Source organism: Microtus oregoni, unplaced genomic scaffold (genome assembly GCF_018167655.1).
Source record: "Microtus oregoni isolate MIOR12 unplaced genomic scaffold, Mior012 000044F_ref0000062, whole genome shotgun sequence".
Classification (NCBI taxonomy): Eukaryota; Metazoa; Chordata; class Mammalia; order Rodentia; family Cricetidae; genus Microtus; species Microtus oregoni.
This window is the reverse complement of record NW_024543218.1, coordinates 11,817,626-11,823,777: the sequence shown is the minus strand read 5'-3', so window position 1 is coordinate 11,823,777 and position 6,152 is coordinate 11,817,626. Positions and strand designations below refer to the sequence as shown.

Sequence of the window (6,152 nt, the reverse complement as noted above, 5' to 3'; positions counted from 1 at the left end):
GCTTGGTAGTACAAATACGAACAGAAAGTTTTAGCAAGAGTTGCTTCTCTGGGTTTTTGTAGATGAAAGTGGACAAGATTTCTAATCTTCCATCAGATATAAGACCACAAAGAATACTTCCATTTGATCACCTGATATGATTCTGCTTTGTTTGTTTCATGTGAGCTACTATCATGGATAGAGACCAGATTTATAGATTTTCACCACTGATATATTTGATTGACTTCAAGTAGGTTGGTGTTGAGTTACTCTATAATATACATGAGCACTATTTTCTTAGGAAAGCGACGTTAAATCTCCATTTTGTCCTGATTGTAAAGGTTAAAACAATAAAGATTTGCTAGAGTACCTTCGTGGTCATTGATGCAGAATTTGTTTTGCTGATTAGATATATTTAATAGGAATACTGAAGCACTGCTGATTTCGGGTGTTCTTGTATATGACTACAGGCTAGCCGTAGAGTGGTGGAGCATTTTTCTGCATGTTTATTCCCATTTCTTTTCTTCAAATTTATGTTTGTATAAACTGTGGTAGTGTGTTGCTTTAAGGATAGGCCTGCTAGCAGTTCTTCTTCTGGGAGACAGCTCAGAGCTGTATTATTCATGGAGATGGTCCAGGAAGCCCAATGCCTTCTACCACCTAGCGCTTTGAGCACATATAATGGGTCCCTAAGTGCTTAACTTTCTGTATCAAATGTCTTCCTGCTTAAAATACTCAGTGGTTTCTATTTCTTTCTTTATCCTTGATAGATGCGCCAATTTAGAGAGACCTGATACTAATGACATAACAAATAGTGGGATTTCATGTGATTGAGGGAGTACCATCCCCAAGATTAAGAACACAGAATGGAATGCATGCTCATATAAAATTATTTATTAGAAAAACATCACATTCCAAATGCATTAGCAAAGGGAAGAGAATCAACATCTAAAATGGAATTCTGAGCTTCTGTTTATTTTTGAAGAGCTTAGTCAAATTAAATAGGTCTAGGGGACAAGAAAGAGCCAGTACTAAAATTGGGGCCTATTTGTTCTCAGGATCCCCTAAATGGACCTGAAAACAATATAAGGCAGTGTTTTCTCAAAAAAAGTGACATTTGCATTTTATCTGACTTCAGTTAAAACATAAGAAACGTAAAAAAATGCTTAATCAGTTTAATATATTAATATTCATGTCTTGCATTCAAAGGTCTTCAGCTTGGAAGATGCTCTGGAGGGAAGATGTGTGCCTTATATCACGGACACCCAAGTCTTTTTCAGTGGATCCACATACTTCAGGTTTAGTGGGATGCTAGAGAAGACCATTCCGTCAGTCAGCAAATGCAGATGGCAAACTGCACCTGATTCAGTCAGGCCACTAAAGGCAGCACCAATCTGACTGAGGCAGTACCTGTGTGACTCTGAAAGGCAAATAAGAGCACAGTCAGGCCACCTGTGGCTAGAATGCTGTGTTCAGAAGAACACAAGCTCATTTTTTAAGTATATTTCAAACACTGACATGTTGTTTTTGCAGTTCTATATTATGTTTCAGCATAACTGTGTAGTTCTCAAAAATGAAAAACTTACATAGTGAAGTCAAAGATTGGACATCCTGAGAAATGCTAAAGCTTCCAATGACATTTAATCTTTGGTTGTTCTCAATACTACCTCATTGCTGACTTCATTTGAAGAAGTGCCAGAATGGCACTGAGATTTCTTTCTTATTATGTAGAATTCCTCCAAGAATTTTGGAAGTTATTTGTTCCTTAGTTTTAGTGAGTGCTGATCTTTTCGTTTTTTGAGAATCAACAATTACCACTGAACCTGGCTAAAGGAAATGAATTATACATTTTTTTTGTAGTCTTTTAGTCTTTGTTGCTAAATGGTTCTTTGCTTGGCATAGACATTTATACATTACAATACACTGACCCTGTATTGATCATTCAAATGCATTTTAAATGAAACCAAATGCCCAGATGTAGAGTGCAAGCAATCATGAAGTCAATAAACCTTATAACATCCCTAGTATCAAACATTTAGAGAAGTAATTGAGACAAACATGAAAAACTCAACAAAAATTTTCAGACAATGTGAAATAAACTGGCGCAGAGAAATAGATGGTGAGGCCTTAGGGGCTGAGTTTCAGATCATGAAGTGCTTTCTGCTTCTCTGGTTTCACAAACATACCTTCTATGCTTGTTTGCAGGCTTAGAAATGTTGGAACACTCTGTTGTTTTGTAGTGATGTAGTGCTTTTCTTAATGTAATATTGTCATGGATGACCTGTTTGTTTTACACTGCCTAGAAGAAATTAAAATACACATTCTGTATTGGAATTTTTGGTGCTGCTCTCAGGACACTTCAGAGCTTGCCAAGAGGGTGGGAATGAATACACTCTAAAATATTTCTCTTCCATTGGCCTGAAGAATTCTTTTGAGATGGAACTGAAAGATGGAGTGGCTATTGTTGTGTCATCATGGTGACCTCCTGCTCTGATGGGATGAATGACTAATGCATGAATGCAAGACAGACAAGAGGGATGCTAGCACCGATCACTTCCAGGTGATAAAGTATTCCCTCTGTCTCACCCACGAACGCCCCCAAACACTCTGTCATGAAAGCATCTACCTATTATTCCAAATTTTTATGGAGAGTGTTTGCCAGAAATTCCCTTTGCTTAAGAAGATGAAATACAACAAAAGGGAAAAAAGTCAAGCAAGGGAATGCAGATGTCATTTTTAGCCCTTTATCTTTTGCCCTGTGTCATTATTCATGGGATAATGTGATTAAACAAATGCTTTCTCTTCTAAGCCAGTATTTCTTCACGAAAATATGTCATTTGACATATGGCTTTGGCTTCTCTTGTCAGCTCACAATCTTTTCTTCTTTATTTCATCTTAACACTAATGTTTTACATAAGTCACAAAAGAAAACCTGGCTCAGACATCCCTTTCTTTTTGCCACTAATCATATCATAAAATGACTTAATACTTCCTGATTCTTTCCCCTGTCACTACTTGGTCCTCTACAAGCTGCTCTTACCCCTGCTAACCTTACAAAGGTTTCTTCGTCCAAAATCAACCGTGCATTTCTAATAAACAGCTGAAACATTATTTAGTTTGCCAACACCCTTCCTGAAATTCTGACTGCTTTTGAGTTGAGATAATTCCACATTAATTTAGATCTTTCATAACTTTTCATATTTATATTTTTCATCTTTTTTTAGTGTACTTTTCCTAATGGGCTCAAAAAGGTCTCTCTCTCTCTCTCTCTCTCTTTCTCTCTCTCTCTCTCTCTCTCTCTCTGTGTGTGTGTGTGTGTGTATTTTTTTTTGTGTGTGTACCTTATCATATAGCCATCTAACTTTTCTCTACTGGTGTAATATTCAGTTAAAATGTAAACAATTCAACATGAAGGATGCACAGTCATCTAAGATAATTATGTTTAATGTCAGTGTGTTTTAATGTTTCACCTGTTTGGTCAGCAAAATTTTAGATGAGGTCAGTCATCCCTTCCCTTTTCTACACAGTCTACCTACTTTCTGGGCATGCAATCAGATCCGATGCCTGAGTTATTCATAATTGTTTCATTGACACCGAGACAGGGACACTCTGAAAATGCTAATTTGACAACACTGAGAGTCACAAATTTTGCTCCAGAGGTTGAGGTAGAAAAATCAGAGATTCAAACAATGAGAAAACTCTGTGTAAGGAAGATCTCATCTATTTGACTTTTAATACAGAGGGATGAACGATGAAGACAGTGTGTAAATCTTTGCTGACAGCTAGCAAGGCCAAAGGGACAACCCTTCACTGGGTGAGACATTGGATTTGCCAGCACCTGAATGTACATGGCAGTAGATTTTTCCCAAAACTTTCACACGAGAACATGGTGAAGTGCCATCTTGATTTCTGCTTCTTGACAACTCGATTAAGAAAAATAGACATGTGGTGGCGAAGCCCTGTCAATACTCCCAAATTAAAGAAATGGGAGCTACAAGGGGAAGGCACTATCAAAAGGGATAAGAGAAAGGAAACCAGCAAGGAGAAGGCATGTTAAAAAAAAATACAGAGGAATAATCGCTTCTCCCCGACCCCCAGCAAATGTTCAACATCTTAGCCAGTTTTCAAATGTGGACCCATGCTGACATTTTAGTTTACACATAAACAGCAAAGCTAGTGACTAAAGGCAGAGATTCAATAGCTACTGTGCTTGGAAGAAAACTCACTCTTTCATCTATTTTCTCTGTGTCTTGAATGATTTCATCTCTGTGTTTTTGCACGTTTCTACAAAATGGGAATGTTAATAATAATATACCAGTATCACAGGGTTATTTGAGCATAAAAGATAATCACACAGTAAATGACTAGCAAAGAGTGATTTTTTGCAATGTGTTTGCCCCAGCACACAGGTGTGAAAACACCTGCTAATTCAAAGCCAAAATGGGAGAGGAAGACTCATATCAACATTGTTGCCATTGAACAATAGAACTAGGCAAGTTCACCACCATCAGCTACCTGATCTACAAATATGGAGGAATCGAGAACTAAACCATCAAAAAGTTTGAAAAGGAGGTTGTTCATATGCTCCTTTAAGTCTCCCTTGGTCTTGAACAAGTTGCAAGCTGAATGTGAGTGTAATAATCACCATTGGCATTTCCTGTGGAAATTTAAGCAAGCAAATACTATGCGACTATTATTAATGCCCCAGGACACAGAAACTTTATCAAAAACGTGATTACTGGGTCATCTCAGGCTGACTGTGCTGTTCTGATTGTTGGTGCTAGTGTTGGTGAATTTGAAGCTGGTCTCTCCAAGAACAAGCAGACCTGTGAGCATGCCTTTCTTTCTGGCTTACACCCTGGGTGTGAAACATCAAATTGTTGGCATCAACAAAGTGGATTCCCCGAAGCCACCCTACAGCCTGAAGAGATACAAGGAAATTGTTAAGGACGTTAGCACACACATTAAGAGAATTAGCTACAACTCTGACACAGTAGCCTTTGTACCTAGTTCTGTTTGGAAGGGGAACAACAGGCTGGAGCCACGAGAGAATAGGCCTTGGTTTGAGAAATTAAAAGTCACCATCAAAGATGTCAGTGCCAGTGGGACCACACTATCAGAAGCTTTGGATTGTATCCTACCCCCAACTTGTCCAACCAGCAAGCCTCTACAACGGTCTCTCCAGGATGTCTACAAGGTTGGGGGTATTGGCACTGTTCCTGTGGGCTGAGTGTAGACTGTTGTTTTAAACACTGGCATAGTCTTTTCCTGTGCTTCAGTCAATGTCACAAAAGAACTAAAGACTGTTGAAATGCACCATGAAGTTTGGAGTGACGATCTTCCTGGGCACGGTGTGGGCTTTGATGTAAAGAATGTATCTGTCAAAGGTGTTAGACACAGTAATGTTGCTGGTGATGGCAAAATTGGCCCACTAATGGAAGCAGCTGGCATCACTGCTCAGGTGATTATCTTGAACCATCCAGGTTAAATTAGTACTGGCTATTCTCCTGTAGTGGGCTGTTACAGCTCACATAGCATGCCAGTTTGCTGAGCTTAAAGAAAAGATTGATCATTATTCTGGTAAGAAGCTGGAAGTTAGCCCCAAATTTTTGAAAGCTGATGATGCAGCCATTGCTGATATAGTCTCTGGCAAGCCCATGTGTGTTGAGAGTTTCTCTGGCTATTCTCCATCGGCTTATTTTACTGCTCGTGACATGAGACAGACAGTTGCTGTGGATGTCATCAAAGCTGTGGAAAAGAATCCTCCCATAGCTGGCAAAGTGACCAAGTCTGCCCAGCAAGCTAAATGAATATCCTCCCTACCACCTGTCACCCTGGTCTTAGTCAGTGGTGGAAGAGTGTCTCAGAACAGTTTGTCTCAATTGGCCATCTAAAGTTTAATAGTAAAAGCCTGGTTAATGATGACAGTGCATCGTAAAACCTTCAGAAAGAAGAGGAGAATGTTTGTGGACCATCTTTGTGTGTGTGGCAGTTTTAGTTATTTCAAAATCAAGACTTTTACTGGAAACAACTTGACCAAGAATCTGTCACAGAATTGTTAGAGCCATTAAAACAAATCTAACAAGAAAAAGAGAGTGCATGACCCATAGCGAGTCTTAAGCATTGTTTTTCCTCAAGCAAAGTGGAGTAGCTTATCTGTGATGCTAGTACTG

At 38.9% G+C, this 6,152-nt stretch overlaps 1 pseudogene; it reads left to right on the top strand.

Moving 5' to 3' along the window:
* The first annotated feature begins 4,366 nt into the window (after positions 1–4,366).
* On the top strand, positions 4,367–5,789 carry LOC121434704 (annotated as a pseudogene).
* Positions 5,790–6,152: the final 363 nt, after the last annotated feature.